Source organism: Mytilus galloprovincialis, chromosome 10 (assembly GCF_965363235.1).
Source record: "Mytilus galloprovincialis chromosome 10, xbMytGall1.hap1.1, whole genome shotgun sequence".
In the NCBI taxonomy this organism is placed as follows: domain Eukaryota; kingdom Metazoa; phylum Mollusca; class Bivalvia; order Mytilida; family Mytilidae; genus Mytilus; species Mytilus galloprovincialis.
The window spans coordinates 42,094,703-42,122,475 of NC_134847.1; the positions used below are offsets into that span (position 1 = coordinate 42,094,703).

At 39.5% G+C, this 27,773-nt stretch overlaps 1 protein-coding gene across 2 annotated transcripts in view; it reads right to left on the minus strand.

Annotated features, from left to right (window-relative positions):
* The window catches only part of LOC143047592 (death-associated inhibitor of apoptosis 2-like), a 94,429-nt gene that overhangs the window by 21,860 nt on the left and 44,796 nt on the right, over positions 1-27,773 (minus strand). The window lies entirely within an intron of this gene.

Genomic DNA, 27,773 nt, shown 5'->3' on the forward strand with positions numbered 1-27,773 from the left:
ACAATAAGTACTTGTCTTGTTCGGTATGTTTATCATCTAGGTCTACAGTACTCATGGTTCCTGGTAAATTGACATGTCCTGAAGGTTGGCATAAAGAATTATCTGGTTATTTAATGTCACAGAGCAGTTATAGCAATCGGAACCCATCAGAATACATTGGCGCCGACGAGAAGTTGGAGTTCATTTCTGGTAATGATAAAAGTAATAATGAAGCTGTAGTCTACCCAGTGGAAGTAAGATGTTGAAGTTTGAAATGCCCTCCATATGTTGATTGTAGAGAACTCACCTGTGTTGTCTGTTCGAAATAGATAGAACATCAAAATCGTCTATCTTATAATTCGACTTTTTTACGAAAATTAATTTATTTTTTAATACTTATTTTTACAGTAATTAAATACAAAAGTTAGAACATGTATATTGCATATTGCATTGATGTTCTCTTCTCTGATAGTGTTGGCTTACTTATTTATCATTTTTTTCTGTTGTACTTGTGTTGTGTAAAGACATGACACCATTAATATTTTATGATACCCATTATGGAATCAAACAATTAATCACACAAGAAAAGACAATGAAAAACTAAACGTCGAGGAAAAACAGACCACTGAAAAGGTTCCACAAAACAAATTAACAAAAGGACACAGAAAAAACAATACATGACAAACCAATAAATATCCACCAAATAGAACACTATGATTTAGCAACATTAATCAAATATAAAACTGGGGGTTAAATACCGGTGCTCATGATGGCTAAACATCCGCTATCCACTTTAACTGCATGCAGTGTAGCTCATTGAAAGAAAAAAAACAGCATATTGAAGCTACCTTTTCCTTATGTCATGAATAAGGTTATATGTGGAAAAGTTAAAAACATTAACAACCATAACAATAGTCATGTTAGTATGTTTGAACAATATTAGAAGCTCTGAACTAATTTCCCGTCATTCCTGACTTGGTACAGGCATTTTGTTATGTAGAAAATGGTAGAGTTAACCTGGTTTTACAGACGTAATATTAATAAATGTAGAAAATAGATAAGATAAAGAACTTCAGTTTTTGTATAATATTAATTGTATGCACTGACATATGGAAACTAGTATATATAAAAATATCCGCCCCAATAAATTCGAAAATCAATACATGAATTTTATCAATGACACTCGGCTGACGGAGTTTTTAAAGTGTTTTTGTGAAACATGTGGAAAATATGTTGGCATGCGTTAAAAGTGCACATATACCGATTAAGGGTTTACGTTACGACTTTCGTTATATCATGAACCTGATTAAAAGCAAAATGAAAATAACTATAGATCTCTACACATTAAAAGTTTTATCAATACTATAATATTATGATTAGTATATATTATTATTGCATCTATCAGTATTATTGTTATTTATAACATTTAAGAAATTGATACAAGCGCTATTCCATTATAGAAGAACACACTTAAGTTTTCAAAAATTGTCTGGTTTACCTGTATATAGACTGTATTAATAGACTTTGAATTTCTAGAGAGTAATTTTCATTTTGCTTTTAATCGGGTTCATGATATAACGAAAGTCGTAACGGTAACTCTCGATCGGCATGTGCACTATCAAATATGCAAACATATTTTACACAAGTTGAAACAAAAATTTTAAAAACCTCGTCAGCCGAGCCTCATTTGATAAATTCATGTAATATTTTCGAATTTATTATGGCGGATAGTTTTATATATACATGAAATACTAGTTTCCGTATTTTATTACATACAATTAAGCGAGAAAGTAGGCTACGAAAGCAAGGCGGCAATGGGGACGGCCAATTCAGGAACAATGAGAATCACTCTGCAAGGCCAGTGCATTCTCGAACAAGAAGACAGCGGAGAAAACAAATCAAACTGAATGTTTAAAATAACTCTACGAATGAAGCCAATGCATCTATAGACGTAGCTACAGGAAATATAAAGGCTAGTTTTCTGGTAGACACAGGCGCTACTGTCACTATCATATCAAATAAACTGATCAATAGTTTGAGAAAAGAAGATATGCCAAAGATCAGTCAAGTGGTTCAAACTAGTATGTCATCAAACGGAACTGAACTAAACGTTGCGGGAAAAGGAGAATTTCACATTTGGATTGATCAAAACGTATACTTAGCAGAGGCAGTAATAGCGGATCTTGCTATTGAGGGTATAGTTGGTTTAGATTTTCGCAAGGAAAATAAATGTCTGATTAATTTACAAGAAGAACATATGGTCAGTGGTTGAAGATACATGCATACATCGAAGCACAGAAGCTTTGGTCCGGGGTCACATTAACAAATATCCTGAATTGGCCGTCCCCATTGCCGCTTTGCTTTCGTAGCCTACATTCTCGTTTAAAATGTCCATATCTACCGCTGATTCCCTTTCCATTCCGGATCGGCGGTGTTTCCTTGGCCACTCTTTTTGAATTCATCTAACTCCATTCGAAGTGATTCTAATTGTTAAGTAAACGAATCCATCATTTCTGTAAACTTATCATTCTTAAATAACTCTTGTGTACTATGTGCATGTTAAGCTCGAATCTGAGGTTTTCAAAATCTTGTCTCGTCTCTGCTTTGTAGAACGCCTCAAGCTCGACGGCTAAACAGATTGCTTGGTTTAAGTTTTGTAACTATCTTGTAATGCATCTAAGAAATAATCCTTTGCTAATGTTTCTTTAACTCCTGTGGGTGATAGTGGGTATGCTCTGTTAACTAATCGTCGTATAGTTTGTCTTAGTTCTGGCAAGGTTTCACTTGCGCGCTGACGTGTCTCCTTCAACTGAACTCTGTAAAGTTAGGTCTAATTTTAAGGAGTAAAACGCTCTTCTAATGATTTAACTAAGGTCTCATGATTCATTTTCTTATCAGTTGGTAAATCGCCGATTACACTGTGAGTGCCCGCGAAAGGCAGTGGCAGGGTAAAGCCCCTGTTCATATTCGTCCCAATTATTGATGATAGCACATTCTTCAAAAATGCGATTTAAAATCAACCCATTCACCAGACCCATCATAGTTGGCCGGTTTGATTTCTATCCTGGTATTCTTTTCAGGCGTGTGTACTTTCTCCTGGTTATTGACAACCTGTTTGGCATTCCTGTTGTTATATCTTAAGATAGGAGAAATCTCTACTGAACCTCCGCTACTAGTCCAGGGAGAGGCGCTATTTGTTTTGTATGACAATTGCTCAGAACAGGCTTCATGCTGGTTCTCACTTGCGTAAGGTCCAAACAATGTTGGAGTTTTATCAGCTCGTTGAAGCTGTGTTTGGACTGTGCGCCCTGTGACATTGCCAAAATCCGTGCTCCTCGTCTGAACAATACCAGAATCTGTCAGGTTTCTAGGTTGCTCTTTTGGGGTAGAGTGTAGTGGTTTCAAAAACCTAGGATTTTGAGTTTGTCTCAACTTCTCTATGTTTTGCTTTACATCTTCCTCTAACGTACTAATATGCTGTTGTAAATTGTCCATATTTAATCATGTATCGGTGCCCTTGCCAATATCCAACCGCTGCCACCAAAATTATGTCACGTACTCGGTGTAGTGACTTATGGGTATTGTACCAGAGTTTACCCCTGGATATTGGAAGATGCACCGTTTCTTATAAAAATATATATATCTCTAAAAAAATTGTTAATTTGGCCTCTGTAACTCACTAGCAATGTGTGGAACGTGCTGCTGTCTTTGCACATACCTTGTATATCCAGTAACAACAAGTGCTAACCTCTGCACTATTACAACTGTGCACTATCTTCCTGTTTCGCCTGTGCACTGCTTAACCAGTACACTCTCAGGTTTAAGGTTTTACTTGTATACTTGTTTACACTTGCACTATAACCGCACAGTCAACTATTAGCCGGTGCGTATATTCCAATTATATCCTCCTGCAACTGATTGATTCTTATTCAGAATCTATATAATCTTAATAAAGTGAAAATAATTACCTTCTTGTTTCCTCTACTCATTAAGTGACCCCTTATTCTGACAGCGCATCAGCTTTTATACTAAGTTTTTGGATCATACCATTTAATTTGGACGATACCATATGTCTTATTCATATAAGTGTTTATAGAATACCTAACACTTAATGCTCAAACGTTTGAATGACGGCCCTTAATTATGTTTACGACTACCGATTGGAATATTTCCGGGTTTGCTTACCACAACCTGACCGTTACTGGTTCTAAACATTATAAATATCCGTAGCAATGCATAAACAGGTTAGCTCTACGAAGCACTAGCCTAGGGTAGTATGAATATTCATGAGTTTTATAAAGCAACGCGAGATACGAGATCACGTCATTGGCGCGATAATATTATATGAGAGAACTATCAGCAAGCGGTAAACAAAACAAAAAAATGTGCAAAAGCTCCAAAGATGACGGGCTGATATCACTGGAACAGAGACGATATGAAAATTAGATAATAAGTGCTTTGAATACTGAATTAGCTTTACATATTGTACAGAGACGGCATATATTATAGCATTAGGCATTCACAAGTAGATTTAAAAAAAGGGGGAGTTTCACACAACGAAATATGGCTATGCATTCGAGGGATACTCTTTTTGTCAATATGAAAATATACAGAAGAGCTATATTAAACCAGCGACAGTAACTATGCGGAAAAGAGGGGAGGGGGTGCTGCTCCAATCCTGGTCAATCGTCCACATCCATTTGAAAAAACTAAACCTTAGCTTACTCAGTAACTGATTAGACCAATAAATATGATGTCTAGAAAGGCTTTTTTGTCATAATTATCTAGACTACTACTACTTATGATCCCACCATAAACATATGGCTAAAGGGGATGGGGGCTAGGGTGCTTGTTTCATCTTGTGCACAGTTACATGCTAAAAAAATAAAATAGTATACAGACATCTGGCTGGTGTTAACCAGACAGTCTGACACCCCATTCATATACATTTATTGTACATTTATTTTTGTATGTAAGAATCTATAGGTATATATTTAGCTGCCTTCTTAAATGCCTTAATTGTTCTGATGTGGGTTTTTTTTCTTTTAATCTGATAAACACAAAGAGTGAAAAACCTCTGACACTTGTGAAGACAGGAAGTATCTATATCAATAATTTAAATATACTTATATACAGACTTCACGCCGAGTGGCAGCCCAGGCTGATAAAAATGCTCTCGGTCCTGTGAAAATCACACCTACATGCCAACAGAATCTAACTAAAAATTTTCAAAAATTGAGCTGGGAGCCTGTAGATTTAGCAGTTTAGCGTGAAGACTGTATATAATGCTCTTAAAAGGAAAATTTACAAATGATATATTTTGTTCAAAGTAAGCTGATCACTTTTTGTTTAGTTTTAAGTAAAAACAAAGAGTAAGGGAATTCTGATCATGACAATTTAAAAAAAAAACCAATCTAATGTCAAATATATTAATGTCACTAGTCCACTTAACCATGTTAATACAAAAAGGTAAAGTGCAAGGAGTAAATGTATTTATTTTTCTGCATTTCTTTTTTCAGCAACCACTGTACCTTTCCAGTTACTTATTATGTGTTGTGTATTTATTTACAATGGACTATAACACTTTTGAGTGACTGGACAGGTTGATTATATTCATCTATAGAAAAAGAAACTGGAGAGATTGGTAATAGTTTAAGACAGCTGCAATTGAAGGTACACAAATTCAGGTAGTCATATAAGCCTTAAAAGTCATATAAATAGCCCAGTCTAGGGGTCATCAGACATCAGTTATATCAAAAGCTTAGGGTAGTGTTCAATTATAAGGAATCATCAGTTATCAAAGTAAATAATGGTCTAGGGTAGTCAATTATCTGAAATGATTAGTTAACAAGGCTATGTCCCTAGCGTAGGGTAGTGCCCATTATTCAGGAATCACTAGTTACATAGTCATATCACTAGCCTAGGGTAGCGGTCAATTATCAGGAATCACCAATTAACAAAGTCATATCACAAGCCTAGGGTAGCGGTCAATTATCAGGAATCACCAAGTAACAAAGTCATATCACTAGCCTAGGGTAGAGGTCAATTATCAGGAATCACCAATTAACAAAGTCATATCACTAGCCTAGGGAAGTGGTCAATTATCAGGAATCACCAATTAACAAAGTCATGTCACTAGCCTAGGGTGGTGCCCAATTATCAGATATCACCAGTTAACAAAACCATGTCACTAGCCTAGGGTAGTGGTCAATTATCAGGAATCACCAGTTAACAAAGTCATGTCACTAGCCTAGGGAAGTGGTCAATTATCAGGAATCACCAGTTAACAAAACCATGTCACTAGCCTAGGGTAGTGCCCAATTATCAGGGATCACCAGTTAACAAAGCCATGTCACTAGCTTAGTGTAGTGGTCAATTATCTGGAATAACCAGTTAACAAAGTCATGTCACTAGCCTAGGGTAGTGCCCAATTATCAGGGATCATCAGTTACAAAGCCATGTCACTAGCCTAGGGTAGTGGTCAATTATCAGAAATCACCAGTTAACAAAGTCATATCACTAGCCTAGGGAAGTGGTCAATTATCAGAAATCACCAGTTAACAAAACCATGTCACTAGCCTAGGGTTATGTCCTATTATCAGGGATCACCAGTTAACAAAGCCATGTCACTAGCTTAGGGTAGTGGTCAATTATCTGGAATGACCAGTTAACAAAACCATGTCACTAGCCTAGGGTAGTGGTCAATTATCAGGAATCACCAGTTAACAAAGTCATATCACTAGCCTAGGGAAGTGGTCAATTATCAGGATTCACAAGTTAACAAAACCATGTCACTAGCTTATGGTAGTGCCCAATTATCAGGGATCACTAGTTAACAAAGCCATGTCTCTAGCTTAGGGTAGTGGTCAATTATCTGGAATGACCAGTTAACAAAGTCATGTCACTAGCCTAGGGTAGTGCCCAATTATCAGGAATCACCAGTTAACAAAACCATGTCACTAGCCTAGGGTAGTGCCCCATTATCAGGGATCATCAGTTACAAAGCAATGTCACTAGCCTAGGGTAGTGGTCAATTATCTGGAATGACCAGTTAACAAAGTTATGTGACTAGCCTAGGGTAGTGCCCCATTATCAGGGATCACCAGTTAACAAAACCATGTCACTAGCCTAGGGTAGTGGTCAATTATCAGGAATCACAAGCTAACAAAGTCATATCACTAGCCTAGGAAAGTGGTCAATTATCAGAAATCACCAGTTAACAAAGTCATGTCACTAGCCTAGGGTAGTGTCCAATTATCAGGGATCACCAGTTAACAAAGCCATGTCACTAGCTTAGTGTAGTGGTCAATTATCTGGAATGACCAGTTAACAAAGTCATGTCACTAGCCTAGGGTAGTGCCCAATTATCAGGAATCACCAGTAATCAAAACAATGTCACTAGCCTACGGAAGTGGTCAATTATCAGGAATCACCAGTTAACAAAACTATGTCACTAGCCTAGGGTAGTGCCCAATTATCAGGGATCACCAGTTAACAAAGCCATGTCACTAGCATAGGGTAGTGGTCAATTATCTGGAATAACCAGTTAACAAAGTCATGTCACTAGCCTAGGGTAGTGCCCAATTATCAGGGATCATCAGTTACAAAGCCATGTCACTAGCCTAGGGTAGTGGTCAATTATCAGAAATCACCAGTTAACAAAGTCATATCACTAGCCTAGGGAAGTGGTCAATTATCAGAAATCACCAGTTAACAAAACCATGTCACTAGCCTAGGGTTGTGTCCTATTATCAGGGATCACCAGTTAACAAAGCCATGTCACTAGCTTAGGGTAGTGGTCAATTATCTGGAATGACCAGTTAACAAAACCATGTCACTAGCCTAGGGTAGTGGTCAATTATCAGGAATCACCAGTTAACAAAGTCATATCACTAGCCTCGGGAAGTGGTCAATTATCAGGAATCACAAGTTAACAAAACCATGTCACTAGCTTATGGTAGTGCCCAATTATCAGGGATCACTAGTTAACAAAGCCATGTCTCTAGCTTAGGGTAGTGGTCAATTATCTGGAATGACCAGTTAACAAAGTCATGTCACTAGCCTAGGGTAGTGCCCAATTATCAGGAATCACCAGTTAACAAAACCATGTCACTAGCCTAGGGTAGTGCCCAATTATCAGGGATCACCAGTTAACAAAGCCATGTCACTAGCCTAGGGTAGTGGTCAATTATCTGAAATGACCAGTGAACAAAACCATGTCACTCGCCTAGGGAAGTGGTCAATTATCAGGAATCACCAATTAACAAAGTCATGTCACTAGCCTAGGGTAGTGCCCAATTATTAGGAATCACCAGTTAACAAAACCATGTCACTAGCCTAGGGTAGTGCCCCATTATCAGGGATCATCAGTTACAAAGCAATGTCACTAGCCTAGGGTAGTGGTCAATTATCTGGAATGACCAGTTAACAAAGTTATGTGACTAGCCTAGGGTAGTGCCCCATTATCAGGGATCACCAGTTAACAAAACCATGTCACTAGCCTAGGGTAGTGGTCAATTATCAGGAATCACAAGTTAACAAAGTCATATCACTAGCCTAGGAAAGTGGTCAATTATCAGAAATCACCAGTTAACAAAACCATGTCACTAGCCTAGGGTAGTGTCCAATTATCAGGGATCACCAGTTAACAAAGCCATGTCACTAGCTTAGTGTAGTGGTCAATTATCTGGAATGACCAGTTAACAAAGTCATGTCACTAGCCTAGGGTAGTGCCCAATTATCAGGAATCACCAGTAATCAAAACAATGTCACTAGCCTACGGAAGTGGTCAATTATCAGGAATCACCAGTTAACAAAACCATGTCACTATCCTAGGGTAGTGCCCAATTATCAGGGATCACCAGTTAACAAAGCCATGTCACTAGCCTAGGGTAGAGGTCAATTATCAGTAATCACCAGTTAACAAAGTCATATCACTGGCCTAGGGAAGTGGTCAATTATTAGAAATCACCAGTTAACAAAGCCATGTCACTAGCTTAGAGTAGTGGTCAATTATCTGGAATGACCAGTTAACCAAGTCATGTCACTAGCTTAGGGTAGTGGTCAATTATCTGGAATGACCAGTTAACAAAACCATGTCACTAGCCTAGGGTAGTGGTCAATTATCAGGAATCACCAGTTAACAAAGTCATATCACTAGCCTAGGGAAGTGGTCAATTATCAGGAATTACAAGTTAACAAAACCATGTCACTAGCTTATGGTAGTGCCCAATTATCAGGGATCACTAGTTAACAAAGCCATGTCTCTAGCTTAGGGTAGTGGTCAATTATCTGGAATGACCAGTTAACAAAGTCATGTCACTAGCCTAGGGTAGTGCCCAATTATCAGGAATCACCAGTTAACAAAACCATGTCACTAGCCTAGGGTAGTGCCCAATTATCAGGGATCACCAGTTAACAAAGCCATGTCACTAGCCTAGGGTAGTGGTCAATTATCTGAAATGACCAGTGAACAAAACCATGTCACTCGCCTAGGGAAGTGGTCAATTATCAGGAATCACCAATTAACAAAGTCATGTCACTAGCCTAGGGTAGTGCCCAATTATCAGGAATCACCAGTTAACAAAACCATGTCACTAGCCTAGGGTAGTGCCCCATTATCAGGGATCATCAGTTACAAAGCAATGTCACTAGCCTAGGGTAGTGGTCAATTATCTGGAATGACCAGTTAACAAAGTTATGTGACTAGCCTAGGGTAGTGCCCCATTATCAGGGATCACCAGTTAACAAAACCATGTCTCTAGCCTAGGGTAGTGGTCAATTATCAGGAATCACAAGTTAACAAAGTCATATCACTAGCCTAGGAAAGTGGTCAATTATCAGAAATCACCAGTTAACAAAACCATGTCACTATCCTAGGGTAGTGCCCAATTATCAGGGATCACCAGTTAACAAAGCCATGTCACTAGCCTAGGGTAGAGGTCAATTATCAGTAATCACCAGTTAACAAAGTCATATCACTAGCCTAGGGAAGTGGTCAATTATTAGAAATCACCAGTTAACAAAGCCATGTCACTAGCTTAGAGTAGTGGTCAATTATCTGGAATGACCAGTTAACCAAGTCATGTCACTAGCTTAGGGTAGTGGTCAATTATCTGGAATGACCAGTTAACAAAACAATTTCACTAGCCTAGGGTAGTGGTCAATTATCAGGAATCACCAGTTAACAAAGTCATATCACTAGCCTAGGGAAGTGGTCAATTATCAGGAATTACAAGTTAACAAAACCATGTCACTAGCTTATGGTAGTGCCCAATTATCAGGGATCACTAGTTAACAAAGCCATGTCTCTAGCTTAGGGTAGTGGTCAATTATCTGGAATGACCAGTTAACAAAGTCATGTCACAAGCATAGGGTAGTGCCCAATTATCAGGAATCACCAGTTAACAAAACCATGTCACTAGCCTAGGGTAGTGCCCAATTATCAGGGATCATCAGTTACAAAGCCATGTCACTAGCCTAGGGTAGTTGTCAATTATCTGGAATGACCAGAGAACAAAGCCATGTCACTCGCCTAGGGAAGTGGTCAATTATCAGGAATCACCAATTAACAAAGTCATGTCACTAGCCTAGGGTAGTGCCCAATTATCAGGAATCACCAGTTAACAAAACCATGTCACTAGCCTAGGGTAGTGCCCCATTATCAGGGATCATCAGTTACAAAACCATGTCACTAGCCTAGGGTAGTGGTCAATTATCTGGAATGACCAGTTAACAAAGTCATGTGACTAGCCTAGGGTAGAGGTCAATTATCAGTAATCACCAGTTAACAAAGTCATATCACTAGCCTAGGGAAGTGGTCAATAATTAGAAATCACCAGTTAACAAAGCCATGTCACTAGCTTAGAGTAGTGGTCAATTATCTGGAATGACCAGTTAACCAAGTCATGTCACTAGCTTAGGGTAGTGGTCAATTATCTGGAATGACCAGTTAACAAAACAATGTCACTAGCCTAGGGTAGTGGTCAATTATCAGGAATCACAAGTTAACAAAGTCATATCACTAGCCTAGGGAAGTGGTCAATTATCAGGAATTACAAGTTAACAAAACCATGTCACTAGCTTATGGTAGTGCCCAATTATCAGGGATCACTAGTTAACAAAGCCATGTCTCTAGCTTAGGGTAGTGGTCAATTATCTGGAATGACCAGTTAACAAAGTCATGTCACAAGCAAAGGGTAGTGCCCAATTATCAGGAATCACCAGTTAACAAAACCATGTCACTAGCCTAGGGTAGTGCCCAATTATCAGGGATCATCAGTTACAAAGCCATGTCACTAGCCTAGGGTAGTTGTCAATTATCTGGAATGACCAGAGAACAAAGCCATGTCACTCGCCTAGGGAAGTGGTCAATTATCAGGAATCACCAATTAACAAAGTCATGTCACTAGCCTAGGGTAGTGCCCAATTATCAGGAATCACCAGTTAACAAAACCATGTCACTAGCCTAGGGTAGTGCCCCATTATCAGGGATCATCAGTTACAAAGCCATGTCACTAGCCTAGGGTAGTGGTCAATTATCTGGAATGACCAGTTAACAAAGTCATGTGACTAGCCTAGGGATAGTGCCCCATTATCAGGGATCACCAGTTAACAAAACCATGTCACTAGCCTAGGGTAGTTGTCAATTATCAGGAATCAAAAGTTAACAAAGTCATATCACTAGCCTAGGGAAGTGGTCAATTATCAGAAATCACCAGTTAACAAAACCATGTCACTAGCCTAGGGTAGTGTCCAATTATCAGGGATCACCAGTTAACAAAGCCATGTCACTAGCTTAGGGTAGTGCCCAATTATCAGGAATCACCAGTAATCAAAACCATGTCACTAGCCTAGGGTAGTGGTCAATTATCAGAAATCACCAGTTAACAAAGTCAGATCAGTAGCCTAGGGAAGTGGTCAATTATCAGAAATCACCAGTTAACAAAACCATGTCACTAGCCTAGGGTTGTGTCCTATTATCAGGGATCACCAGTTAACAAAGCCATGTCAATAGCTTAGGGTAGTGGTCAATTATCTGAATGACCAGTTAACAAAACCATGTCACTAGCCTAGGGTAGTGGTCAATTATCAGGAATCACCAGTTAACAAAGTCATATCACTAGCCTAGGGAAGTGGTCAATTATCAGGAATTACAAGTTAACAAAACCATGTCACTAGCTTATGGTAGTGCCCAATTATCAGGGATCACTAGTTAACAAAGCCATGTCTCTAGCTTAGGGTAGTGGTCAATTATCTGGAATGACCAGTTAACAAAGTCATGTCACAAGCCTAGGGTAGTGCCCAATTATCAGGTATCACCAGTTAACAAAACCATGTCACTAGCCTAGGGTAGTGCCCAATTATCAGGGATCATCAGTTACAAAGCTCTGTCACTAGCCTAGGGTAGTGGTCAATTATCTGGAATGACCAGTGAACAAAGTCATGTCACTCGCCTAGGGAAGTGGTCAATTATCAGGAATCACCAATTAACAAAGTCATGTCACTAGCCTAGGGTAGTGCCCAATTATCAGGAATCACCAGTTAACAAAACCATGTCACTAGCCTAGGGTAGTGCCCCATTATCAGGGATCATCAGATACAAAGCCATGTCACTAGCCTAGGGTAGTGGTCAATTATCTGGAATGACCAGTTAACAAAGTCATGTGACTAGCCTAGGGATAGTGCCCCATTATCAGGGATCACCAGTTAACAAAACCATGTCACTAGCCTAGGGTAGTGGTCAATTATCAGGAATCACAAGTTAACAAAGTCATATCACTAGCCTAGGGAAGTGGTCAATTATCAGAAATCACCAGTTAACAAAACCATGTCACTAGCCTAGGGTAGTGTCCAATTATCAGGGATCACCAGTTAACAAAGCCATGTCACTAGCTTAGGGTAGTGCCCAATTATCAGGAATCACCAGTAATCAAAACCATGTCACTAGCCTAGGGTAGTGGTCAATTATCAGGAATCACCAGTTAACAAAGTCATATCACTAGCCTAGGGAAGTGGTCAATAATCAGAAATCACCAGTTAACAAATCATGTCACTAGCCTAGGGTTGTGTCCTATTATCAGGGATCACCAGTTAACAAAGCCATGTCACTAGCTTAGGGTAGTGGTCAATTATCTGGAATGACCAGTTAACAAAACCATGTCACTAGCCTAGGGTAGTGGTCAATTATCAGGAATCACCAGTTAACAAAGTCATATCACAAGCCTAGGGAAGTGGTCAATTATCAGGAATCACAAGTTAACAAAACCATGTCACTAGCTTATGGTAGTGCCCAATTATCAGGGATCACTAGTTAACAAAGCCATGTCTCTAGCTTAGGGTAGTGGTCAATTATCTGGAATGACCAGTTAACAAAGTCATGTCACTAGCCTAGGGTAGTGCCCAATTATCAGGAATCACCAGTTAACAAAACCATGTCACTAGCCTAGGGTAGTGCTCAATTATCAGGGATCATCAGTTACAAAGCCATGTCACTAGCCTAGGGTAGTGGTCAATTATCTGGAATGACCAGTGAACAAAGCCATATCACTCGCCTAGGGAAGTGGTCAATTATCAGGAATCACCAATTAAGAAAGTCATGTCACTAGCCTAGGGTAGTGCCCAATTATCAGGAATCACCAGTTAACAAAACCATGTCACTAGCCTAGGGTAGTGCCCCATTATCAGGGATCATCAGTTACAAAGCAATGTCACTAGCCTAGGGTAGTGGTCAATTATCTGGAATGACCAGTTAACAAAGTCATGTGACTAGCCTAGGGTAGTGCCCCATTATCAGGGATCACCAGTTAACAAAACCATGCCACTAGCCTAGGGTAGTGGTCAATTATCAGGAATCACAAGTTAACAAAGTCATATCACTAGCCTAGGAAAGTGGTCAATTATCAGAAATCACCAGTTAACAAAACCATGTCACTAGCCTAGGGTAGTGTCCAATTATCAGGGATAACCAGTTAACAAAGCCATGTCACTAGCTTAGTGTAGTGGTCAATTATCTGGAATGACCAGTTAACAAAGTCATGTCACTAGCCTAGGGTAGTGCCCAATTATCAGGAATCACCAGTAATCAAAACAATGTCACTAGCCTACGGAAGTGGTCAATTATCAGGAATCAACAGTTAACAAAACCATGTCACTAGCCTAGGGTAGTGCCCAATTATCAGGAGGGATCACCAGTTAACAAAGCCATGTCACTAGCCTAGGGTAGTGGTCAATTATCAGGAATCACCAGTTAACAAAGTCATATCACTAGCCTAGGGAAGTGGTCAATTATTAGAAATCACCAGTTAACAAAGCCATGTCACTAGCTTAGGGTAGTGGTCAATTATCTGGAATGACCAGTTAACCAAGTCATGTCACTAGCTTAGGGTAGTGGTCAATTATCTGGAATGACCAGTTAACAAAGTTATGTCACTAGCCTAGGATAGTGCCCAATTATCAGGGATCATCAGTTACAAAGCCATGTCACTAGCCTAGGGTAGTGGTCAATTATCAGGAATCACCAGTTAACAAAGTCATATCACTAGCCTAGGGAAGTGGTCAATTATTAGAAATCACCAGTTAACAAAGCCATGTCACTAGCTTTGGGGAGTGGTCAATTATCTGGAATGACCAGTTAACCAAGTCATGTCACTAGCGTAGGGTAGTGGTCAGTTATCAGGAATCACCAGTTAACAAAGTCATATCACTAGCCTAGGCAGTGGTCAATTATCAGAAATCACCAGTTAACAAAACCATGTCACTAGCCTAGGGTTGTGTCCTATTATCAGGGATCACCAGTTAACAAAGACATGTCACTAGCTTAGGGTAGTGGTCAATTATCTGGAATGACCAGTTAACAAAACCATGTCACTAGCCTAGGGTAGTGCCCCATTATCAGGGATCATCAGTTACAAAGCCATGTCACTAGCCTAGGGTAGTGGTCAATTATCTGGAATGACCAGTTAACAAAGTCATGTGACTAGCCTAGGGTAGTGCCCCATTATCAGGGATCACCAGTTAACAAAACCATGCCACTAGCCTAGGGTAGTGGTCAATTATCAGGAATCACAAGTTAACAAAGTCATATCACTAGCCTAGGAAAGTGGTCAATTATCAGAAATCACCAGTTAACAAAACCATGTCACTAGCTTAGGGTAGTGTCCAATTATCAGGGATCACCAGTTAACAAAGCCATGTCACTAGCTTAGTGTAGTGGTCAATTATCTGGAATGACCAGTTAACAAAGTCATGTCACTAGCCTAGGGTAGTGCCCAATTATCAGGAATCACCAGTAATCAAAACAATGTCACTAGCCTACGGAAGTGGTCAATTATCAGGAATCAACAGTTAACAAAACCATGTCACTAGCCTAGGGTAGTGCCCAATTATCAGGGATCACCAGTTAACAAAGCCATGTCACTAGCCTAGGGTAGTGGTCAATTATCAGGAATCACCAGTTAACAAAGTCATATCACTAGCCTGGGGAAGTGGTCAATTATTAGAAATCACCAGTTAACAAAGCCATGTCACTAGCTTAGGGTAGTGGTCAATTATCTGGAATGACCAGTTAACCAAGTCATGTCACTAGCTTAGGGTAGTGGTCAATTATCTGGAATGACCAGTTAACAAAGTTATGTCACTAGCCTAGGATAGTGCCCAATTATCAGGGATCATCAGTTACAAAGTCATGTCACTAGCCTAGGGTAGTGGTCAATTATCAGGAATCACCAGTTAACAAAGTCATATCACTAGCCTAGGGAAGTGGTCAATTATTAGAAATCACCAGTTAACAAAGCCATGTCACTAGCTTAGGGGAGTGGTCAATTATCTGGAATGACCAGTTAACCAAGTCATGTCACTAGCGTAGGGTAGTGGTCAGTTATCAGGAATCACCAGTTAACAAAGTCATATCACTAGCCTAGGGAAGTGGTCAATTATCAGGAATTACAAGTTAACAAAACCATGTCACTAGCCTAGGGTTGTGTCCTATTATCAGGGATCACCAGTTAACAAAGACATGTCACTAGCTTAGGGTAGTGGTCAATTATCTGGAATGACCAGTTAACAAAATCATGTCACTAGCCTAGGGTAGTGGTCAATTATCAGGAATCACCAGTTAACAAAGTCATATCACTAGCCTAGGGAAGTGGTCAATTATCAGGAATTACAAGTTAACAAAACCATGTCACTAGCCTAGGGTTGTGTCCTATTATCAGGGATCACTAGTTAACAAAGCCATGTCTCTAGCTTAGGGTAGTGGTCAATTATCTGGAATGACCAGTTAACAAAACCATGTCACTAGCCTAGTGTAGTGCCCAATTATCAGGGATCATCAGTTATAAAAGCCATGTCACTAGCCTAGGGTAGTGCCCAATTATCAGGAATCACCAGTTAACAAAACCATGTCACTAGCCTAGGGTAGTGCCCCATTATCAGGGATCATCAGTTACAAAGCCATGTCACTAGCCTAGGGTAGTGGTCAATTATCTGGAATGACCAGTTAACAAAGTCATGTGACTAGCCTAGGGTAGTGCCCCATTATCAGGGATCACCAGTTAACAAAACCATGCCACTAGCCTAGGGTAGTGGTCAATTATCAGGAATCACAAGTTAACAAAGTCATATCACTAGCCTAGGAAAGTGGTCAATTATCAGGGATCACCAGTTAACAAAGCCATGTCACTAGCTTAGTGTAGTGGTCAATTATCTGGAATGACCAGTTAACAAAGTCATGTCACTAGCCTAGGGTAGTGCCCAATTATCAGGAATCACCAGTAATCAAAACCATGTCACTAGCCTAGGGAAGTGGTCAATTATCAGGAATCACCAGTTAACAAAACCATGTCACCAGCCTAGGGTAGTGCCCAATTATCAGGGATCACCAGTTAACAAAGCCATGTCACTAGCCTAGGGAAGTGGTCAATTATCAGAAATCACCAGTTAACAAAACCATGTCACTAGCCTAGGGTTGTGTCCTATTATCAGGGATCACCAGTTAACAAAGACATGTCACTAGCTTCGGGTAGTGGTCAATTATCTGGAATGACCAGTTAACAAAACCATGTCACTAGCCTAGGGTAGTGGTCAATTATCAGGAATCACCAGTTAACAAAGTCATATCACTAGCCTAGGGAAGTGGTCAATTATCAGGAATTACAAGTTAACAAAACCATGTCACTAGTTTATGGTAGTGCCCAATTATCAGGGATCACTAGTTAACAAAGACATGTCTCTAGCTTAGGGTAGTGGTCAATTATCTGGAATGACCAGTTAAAAAAACCATGTCACTAGCCTAGGGTAGTGGCCAATTATCAGGGATCATCAGTTACAAAGCCATGTCACTAGCCTAGGGTAGTGGTCAATTATCTGGAATGACCAGTGAACAAAGCCATGTCACTCGCCTACGGAAGTGGTCAATTATCAGGAATCACCAATTAACAAAGTCATGTCACTAGCCTAGGGTAGTGCCCAATTATCAGGAATCACCAGTTAACAAAACCATGTCACTAGCCTAGGGTAGTGCCCCATTATCAGGGATCATCAGTTACAAAGCCATGTCACTAGCCTAGGGTAGTGGTCAATTATCTGGAATGACCAGTTAACAAAGTCATGTGACTAGCCTAGGGATAGTGCCCCATTATCAGGGATCACCAGTTAACAAAACCATGTCACTAGCCTAGGGTAGTGGTCAATTATCAGGAATCACAAGTTAACAAAACCATGTCACTAGCCTAGGGTAGTGTCCAATTATCAGGGATCACCAGTTAACAAAGCCATGTCACTAGCTTAGGGTAGTGCCCAATTATCAGGAATCAGCAGTAATCAAAACCATGTCACTAGCCTAGGGAAGTGGTCAATTATCAGGAATCACCAGTTAACAAAACCATGTCACTAGCCTAGGGTAGTGCCCAATTATCAGGGATCACCAGTAAACAAAGCCATGTCACTACATGTATCTTAGGGTAGTGGTCAATTATCTGGAATGACCAGTTAACAAAGTTATGTCACTAGCCTAGGATAGTGCCCAATTATCAGGGATCATCAGTTACAAAGCCATGTTACTAGCCGAGGGTAGAAGTCAATTATCAGGAATCACCAGTTAACAAAGTCATATCACTAGCCTAGGGAATTGGTCAATTATCAGAAATCACCAGTTAACAAAGCCATGTCACTAGCTTAGGGTAGTGGTCAATTATCTGGAATGACCAGTTAACAAAGTCATGTCACTAGCATAGGGTAGTGGTCAATTATCAGGAATCACCAGTTAACAAAGTCATATCACTAGCCTAGGGAAGTGGTCAATTATCAGAAATCACTAGTTAACAAAACCATGTCACTAGCCTAGGGTTATGTCCTATTATCAGGGATCACCAGTTAACAAAGCCATGTCACTAGCTTAAGGTAGTGGTCAATTATCTGGAATTACCAGTTAACAAAGTCATATCACTAGCCTAGGGAAGTGGTCAATTATTAGGAATCACCAGTTAACAAAACCATGTCACTAGCTTATGGTAGTGCCCAATTATCAGGGATCACTAGCTAACAAAGCCATGTCTCTAGCTTAGGGTAGTGGTCAATTATCTGGAATGACCAGTTAACAAAGTCATGTCACTAGCCTAGGGTAGTGGCCAATTATCAGGGATCATCAGTTACAAAGCCATGTCACTAGTCTAGGGTAGTGGTCAATTATCTGGAATGACCAATTAACAAAGTCATGTCACTAGCCTAGGTTAATGCCCAATTATCAGGAATCACCAGTTAATAAAACCATGTCACTAGCCTAGGGTAGTGCCCCATTATCAGGAATCATCAGTTACAAAGCCATGTCACTAGCCTAGGGTAGTGGTCAATTTTCTGGAATGACCATTTAACAAAGTCATGTGACTAGCCTAGGGTAGTGCCCCATTATCAAAACCATGTCACTTGCCTAGGGTAGTGGTCAATTATCAGGAATCACCAGTTAACAAAGTCATATCACTAGCCTAGGGAAGTGGTCAATTATTAGGAATCACCAGTTAACAAAACCATGTCACTAGCTTATGGTAGTGCCCAATTATCAGGGATCACTAGTTAACAAAGCCATGTCTCTAGCTTAGGGTAGTGGTCAATTATCTGGAATGACCAGTTAACAAAGTCATGTCACTAGCATAGGGTAGTGCCCAATTATCAGGGATCATCAGTTACAAAGCCATGTCACTAGTCTAGGGTAGTGGTCAATTATCTGGAATGACCAATTAACAAAGTCATGTCACTAGCCTAGGTTAATGCCCAATTATCAGGAATCACCAGTTAACAAAACCATGTCACTAGCCTAGGGTAGTGCCCCATTATCAGGAATCATCAGTTACAAAGCCATGTCACTAGCCTAGGGTAGTGGTCAATTATCTGGAATGACCAGTTAACAAAGTCATGTGACTAGCCTAGGGTAGTGCCCCATTATCAGGGATCACCAGTTAACAAAACGATGTCACTAGCCTAGGGTAGTGGTCAATTATCAGGAATCACCAGTTAAAAAGTCATATCACTAGCCTAGGGAAGTTGTCAATTATCAGAAATCACCAGTTAACAAAACCATGTCACTAGCCTAGGGTAGTGTCCAATTATCAGGGATCACCAGTTAACAAAGCCATGTCACTAGCTTAGTGTAGTGGTCAATTATCTGGAATGACCAGTTAACAAAGTCATGTCACTAGCCTAGGGTAGTGCCCAATTATCAGGAATCACCAGTAATCAAAACCATGTCACTAGCCTAGGGAAGTGGTCAATTATCAGGAATCACCAGTTAACAAAACCATGTCACCAGCCTAGGGTAGTGCCCAATTATCAGGGATCACCAGTTAACAAAGCCATGTCACTAGCTTAGGGTAATGGTCAATTATCTGGAATGACCAGTTAACAAAGTTATGTCACTAGCCTAGGATAGTGCCCAATTATCAGGGATCATCAGTTACAAAGCCATGTCACTAGCCTAGGGTAGTGGTCAATTATCAGAAATCACCAGTTAACAAAGTCATATCACTAGCCTAGGGAAGTGGTCAATTATCAGAAATCACCAGTTAACAAAACCATGTCACTAGCTTAGGGTAGTGGTCAATTATCTGGAATGACCAGTTAACAAAGTCATGTCACTAGCATAGGGTAGTGCCCAATTATCAGGGATCATCAGTTACAAAGCCATGTCACTAGTCTAGGGTAGTGGTCAATTATCTGGAATGACCAATTAACAAAGTCATGTCACTAGCCTAGGTTAATGCCCAATTATCAGGAATCACCAGTTAACAAAACCATGTCACTAGCCTAGGGTAGTGCCCCATTATCAGGAATCATCAGTTACAAAGCCATGTCACTAGCCTAGGGTAGTGGTCAATTATCTGGAATGACCAGTTAACAAAGTCATGTCACTAGCATAGGGTAGTGCCCAATTATCAGGGATCATCAGTTACAAAGCCATGTCACTAGTCTAGGGTAGTGGTCAATTATCTGGAATGACCAATTAACAAAGTCATGTCACTAGCCTAGGTTAATGCCCAATTATCAGGAATCACCAGTTAACAAAACCATGTCACTAGCCTAGGGTAATGCCCCATTATCAGGAATCATCAGTTACAAAGCCATGTCACTAGCCTAGGGTAGTGGTCAATTATCTGGAATGACCAGTTAACAAAGTCATGTGACTAGCCTAGGGTAGTGGTCAATTATCAGGAATCACCAGTTAACAAAGTCATATCACTAGCCTAGGGAAGTTGTCAATTATCAGAAATCACCAGTTAACAAAACCATGTCACTAGCCTAGGGTAGTGTCCAATTATCAGGGATCACCAGTTAACAAAGCCATGTCACTAGCTTAGTGTAGTGGTCAATTATCTGGAATGACCAGTTAACAAAGTCATGTTACTAGCCTAGGGTAGTGCCCAATTATCAGGAATCACCAGTAATCAAAACCATGTCACTAGCCTAGGGAAGTGGTCAATTATCAGGAATCACCAGTTAACAAAACCATGTCACCAGCCTAGGGTAGTGCCCAATTATCAGGGATCACCAGTTAACAAAGCCATGTCACTAGCTTAGGGTAGTGGTCAATTATCTGGAATGACCAGTTAACAAAGTTATGTCACTAGCCTAGGATAGTGCCCAATTATCAGGGATCATCAGTTACAAAGCCATGTCACTAGCCTAGGGTAGTGGTCAATTATCAGAAATCACCAGTTAACAAAGTCATATCACTAGCCTAGGGAAGTGGTCAATTATCAGAAATCACCAGTTAACAAAACCATGTCACTAGCTTAGGGTAGTGGTCAATTATCTGGAATGACCAGTTAACAAAGTCATGTCACTAGCATAGGGTAGTGCCCAATTATAAGGAATCACTAGTTAACAAAACCATGTCACTTGCCTAGGGTAGTGCCCCATTATCAGGGATCATCAGTTACAAAGCCATGTAACTAGCCTAGGGTAGTGGTCAATTATCTGGAATGACCAGTTAACAAAGCCATGTCACTAGCCTAGGGAAGTGGTCAATTTTCAGGAATGACCAGTTAACCAAGTCATGTCGCTAGCCTAGGGTAGTGCCCCATTATCAGGGATCACCAGTTAACAAAACCATGTCACTAGCCTAGGGAAGTGGTCAATTATCAGGAATCACCAATTAACAAAGTCATGTCACTAGCCTAGGGTAGTGCCCAAATGCAATTATCAGGAATCACCAGTTAACAAAACCATGTCACCAGCCTTGGTGTGTTGTCAGTTATGTGTCACTAGCCTAGTGGAGTTTTCACTAATGTGTTACCAGCCTAGGGTATTGTAAGTTATGTGTTACCAGCCTATGACATATGACAGCCTAGGGGTGTTGTCAGTAATGTGTTACCAGCCTAGAGATGTTGTCATTAATGTGCCACCATCCTAGGGGTGTTGTCAGTAATGTAGAACTAGTCTAGGAATGTTGTCAGTGATATGTCACTAACCTAGGGTATTGTCAGTTATGTGTCACAAGCATAAGGAAGTTGTCACTAATGTGTCACTAGCCTAGTGAAGTTGTCACTAATGTGTCACTAGCCTAGTGGTGTTGTCACTAATGTGTCACCAGCCTAGAGATGTTTCCATTGATGGGTCACCAGCCATGGGGTGTTACCAGTAATGTTACCAGCCTAGAGATGTTGTCATTAATGTGTCACCAGCCTAGTGGTGTTGTCAGTAATGTGTCACTAGCCTAGTGGTGTTGTCACTAATGTGCCACCAGCCTAAAGTTACTGTCATTGATGTGTCGCCAGCCTAGGGGTGTTGTCAGTAATGTGGCACTAGCCTAGGAATGTTGTCAGTGATGTGTCACTAACCTGGGGTATTGTCAGTTATGTGTCACAATCCTAGGGAAGTTGTCATTAATGTGTCACTAGCCTAGTAGTGTTGTCACTAATGTGTCACCAGCCTAGAGATGTTGTCATTGATGTGTCGCCAGCCTAGGGGTGTTGTCAGTAATGTGGCACTAGCCTAGGAATGTTGTTAGTGATGTGTCACTAGCCTTGGGATGTTGTCATTAATGTGTCACCAGCTTAAGGGGTGTTGTCAGTAATGTGTCACTAGGCGAGGGATGTTTTCACTCATGCACCAGCCTAGAGTTGTTGTAAGTAATGTGTCACTAGCCTAGTGGTGTTGTCACTAATGTGTCACCAGCCTAAATGTGTTGTTAGTAATGTATCACTAGCCTAGTGGTGTTGTCACTAATGTGTCACCAGCCTAGAGATGTTGTCATTGATATGTCGCCAGCCTAGGGGTGTTGTCAGTAATGTGACACTAGCCTAGGAATGTTGTCAGTGATGTGTCACTAACCTAGGGTATTGTCAGTTATGTGTCACAAGCCTCAGGAAGTTGTCACTAATGTGTCACTAGCTTAGTGGTGTTGTCACTAATGTGTTAACTGGTGATTTCTGATAATTGACCACTATCCTAGGCTAGTGACACATTACTGACAACACCCCTAGGCTGGTGACATGGTTTTGTAAACTGGTGATTCCTGATAATTGGGCACTACCCTAGGCTAGTGACATGACTTTGTTAATTGGTGATTCCTGATAATTGGCCACTTCCCTAGGCCAGTGACATGGTTTTGTTAACTGGTGATCCCTGATAATTGGGCACTACCAAAGGTTAGTGACATGACTTTGTAACTGATGATCCCTGATAATTGGGCACTACCCTAGGCTAGTGACATGACTTTGTTAACTGGTCATATCAGATAATTGACCACTACCCTAAGCTAGTGACATGGCTTTGTTAACTGGTGATCCCTGATAATTGACAACTACCCTAGGCTAGTGATATGACTTTGTTAACTGGTAATTCCTGATAATTGACCACTACCCTAGGCTAGTGACATGGTTTTGTTAACTGGTGATTCCTGATAATTGGGAACTACCCTAGGCTAGAGACATGATTTTGTTAATTGGTGATTCCTGATAAATGGGCACTACCCTAGGCTAGTGATATGACTTTGTTAATTGGTGATTCCTGATAATTGACCTCTACCCTAGGCTAGTGATATGACTTTGTTACTTGGTGCTTCCTGATAATTGACCGCTACCCTAGGCTAGTGATATGACTTTGGTAATTGGTGATTCCTGATAATTAACTACTACCCTAGGCTAGTGACATGGCTTTGTTAACTGGTCATTCCAGATAATTGACCATTACCTTAAGCTACTGACATGGCTTTGTTAACTGGTGATCCCTGATAATTGGGCACTACCCTAGGCTAGTAACATGGTTTTGTTAACTGGTGATTCCTGATAACTGACCACTTCCCTAGGCTAGTGATATGACTTTGTTAACTGGTAATTCCTGATAATTGACCACTACCTTTGGTTAGTGACATGACTTTTTTCACTGGTAATTCCAGATAATTGACCCCTACCATAGGCCCATTGGTATATTGATAATAGCCTTAGTCCAGTGACATGGCTTTGTTCATTGTTCATTCCAGATAATTGACCACTACCCTAAGCTAGTGATATGACTTTGTTAACTGGTGATTCCTGATAATTGACCACTACCCTAGGCTAATGACATGGCTTTGTTAACTGGTGATTCCTGATAATTTTGACCACTTCTGTAGGGTAGTGACATGACTGTAAACTGATCACTCCAGATAATTGACAACTTCCCTAGGCTAGTAATATGATTTTGTTAACTGATCACTCCAGATAATTGTCACTTGCCTAGGCTAGTGACATGACTGTTTACTGGTGATTCCTGATAATTGACCACTACCCTAGACTAGTGACATGGCTTTGTTTACTGGTGATTCCTGATAATTGACCGCTACCCTAGGCTAGTGATATGACTATGTAACTAGTGATTCCTGAATAATGGGCACTACCCTACGCTAGTGATATGGCCTTGTTAACTAATCATTTCAAATAATTGACTACCCTAGACCATTATTTGTTTTGATAACTTGTGATCACTACCCTAGGCTTTTGATATAACTGATGTCTGATGACCCCTAGACTGGGCTATTTATATGACTTTTAAGGCTTATATGACCACCTGCATTTGTGTACCTTCAATTGCAGCTGTCTTAAACTATTACCAATCTCTCCAGTTTCTTTTTCTATAGATGAATATAATCAACCTGTCCAGTCACTCAAAAGTGTTATAGTCCATTGTAAATAAATACACAACACATACTAAGTAACTGGAAAGGTACAGCGGTTGCTGAAAAAAACAAATGCAGAAAAATAAATACATGTACTCCTTGCACTTTACCTTTTTGTATTAACATGGTTAAGTGGACTAGTGACATTAATATATTTGACATTAATATATTTGACATTAGATTGGTTTTTTTTTTAAATTGTCATGATCAGAATTCCCTTACTCCTTGTTTTTACTTAAAACTAAACAAAAAAGTGATCAGCTTACTTTGAACAAAATATATCATTTGTAAATTTTCCTTTTAAGAGCATATATATAAGTATATTAAAATTATTAATAGAGATACTTCCTGTCTTCACAAGTGTCAGAGGTTTTTCACTCTTTGTGTTTATCAGATTAAAAGAAAAAAACCCACATCAGAACAATAAAAGAATTTAAGTAGGCAGCTAAATATACATATAGATTCTTACATACAAAAATAAATGTACAATAAATGTATATGAATGGGGTGTCAGACTGTCTGGTTTACACCAGCCAGGTGTCTGTATACTATTTTATTTTTTAGCATGTAACAATGCACAAGATGAAACAAGCACCCTAGCCCCCATCCCCTTTGCCAAATTGGCCATATGTTTATGGTGGGATCACAAGCAGTAGTAGTCTAGATAATTATGACAAAAAAGCCTTTCTAGACATCATACTTATTGGTCTAATCAGTTACTGAGTTAGGCTAAGGTTTAGTTTTTTCAAATGGATGTGAACGATTGACCAGGACTGGAGCAGTACCCCCACCCCCGCCCTTTTCCGTATAGTTACTGTCGCTGGTTTAATATAGCTCTTCTGTATATTTTCATATTGACAAAAAGAGTAGCCCTCGAATGCATAGCCATATTTCGTTGTGTGAAACTCCCCCCTTTTTTAAATCTACTTTTGAATGCCTATAATATATGCCGTCTCTGTATAATATCTAAAGCTAATTCAGTATTCAAAGCACTTATTATCTAATTTTCATATCGTCTCTAGCTGTTCCAGTGATATCAGCCCGTCATCTTGGGAGCTTTTGAACATTTTTTTGTTTTGTGTACCGCTTGCTGATAGTTCTCTCAGATAATATTATCGCGCCAATGACGTGATCTCGTATCTCGCGTTGCTTTATAAAACTCATGAATATTCATACTACCCTAGGCTAGTGCTACGTAGAGCTAACCGCATAAACAAAACAAAACCGAATCTAAACAAACGTTCAAATTTCAATTTAAACGAGTTCTTGCAACACTGTTTTAACTTGATACGATTAATAATAATTTGAACCCAAATAAAATAAAACAGGTAAACCATGTTCATCACAATATCACATTACTGAATAGACTTCAGTATTTTGTTGTAAAGCACGTACTCAAGTTTAAGACGTCAACACGATCCGATATGTGTGAAAGTATGGTGTGGCTTCGTAATATAACCTGTGATATCGAAAAACGTAGATTGTATTTCTTGAAAAACTTCGTAAAACAAAAAACTCTTGTCTTGCAAAAGAGAATTTTCTACAAAGACTTTGTTCGTGCCTGTTAGACGGACGAAACCATATTGGATTCATGCCGGATATATTGGACATTTTAAGAAAATACAATCTGTATGAATTTCTTACTACCTACACTAGTGAAGGCAAATTTCATGAAAAGCTACAATGGAAACGTATTGTTGTGAATGCAGTTGAATAAAACATAACAATGTCTGGCTGATTCGCATTAATTCGGACAATGACGTCAAGAGGTTCAAATATATACATAAATCCATATCTGTGGCTCATGTATGGAAATTGCCGACGAACACAATCGAAATTTGCAATGCACTGTTGATCGGAAAACTTATATCTACCGCTCCAAACCACGATTTCAAATCTTGTGAAATTTGCGACCGTCTATTCACTGACGTTTTTGTATATGCATGCTTTGGATGTACGTGCACATCAAATATGTAAAGTACTTGGCTTCACTTAACCAATGAAAACTTTACTCTCGATTTCTATGTTGAACTCAGTGAATGTAGTGATGAATCGTTATTTATAATAATTTGTCTAGGAAAAGAGCCTTCAACTGCGCTCAGAAACTCCAACTTAGATTCATTTGAGCGACTTTGCTACGTCCATGTAATATAATCTGCATCCGAATACAATCAGCAATTGAACTATATAGTATAGTATTAGCACATGTAATATCGACAGCTCGCAACATAAACTCATTTACATAAAGGCTTGCAATATATATTAACATTTTCATTTATATGTCAATACAACGCATTGTCCATAACTTTATTATTTTATTTTCTGTTATTAATGTATTAGTTCATTATTCATGACAAGATAGTTCATGTAATATCTATAAAGAAGAAGTAAAGATATGAATAAGTGAATGAAAAGGAAAGATAGGCACTGAATGTATAAGAAGTAATATGCTGTATTTACAGCTAAGATTTTGGTCAATATTGGCATCATGCATTTTGTAGTTGGAAGTTGGGAGCAACAAAGTTTTTTTTTATTAACCAACCTGACAGAGACATGGAATAAGTGGTCATGTTTTGCTGTTTGATCTGGTCCTTGATCTCTCACAAGAGCGTGATAGTGGAAATTAAAACAAGAGGCTGTCACAACGACAGCAAACCGGATTTATTAACATTTATTTGTGTCCTGGCAATATCACAAGAACCATAACTGATGAATGCTGAAAGTGAAATTCGTCAATATCAAATTTGACCTCCATTTTGTAGTCAGTATCAACATATTAAAATTTGAAAAGCTTAGATTGAATGGTTCATTATTAAATGCAACAACGTGAATGGAAACACCATTTTACGATCTTTCAAGAACCATAACTCCTGAACGGTAAAAGTCAAAATCGTAGCTTGACCTCTATTTTGTCATCAGTAACAACATATAAAAATTTAAAAAGCTTTGGTTGAATGGTTTATGAGAAAATGCACGGACACGACTGGAAACACCATTTTTCAATCTTTCAAGAACCATAACTCCTGAACCGTAAAAGTCAAAATCGTCATTATAGAACTTAACCTCCACTTTGTCATCAGTAACAACATATTCAAATTTGGGAAGCTTTGGTAGAACAGTTTATGCGTAAATGCATGGACACGACTGG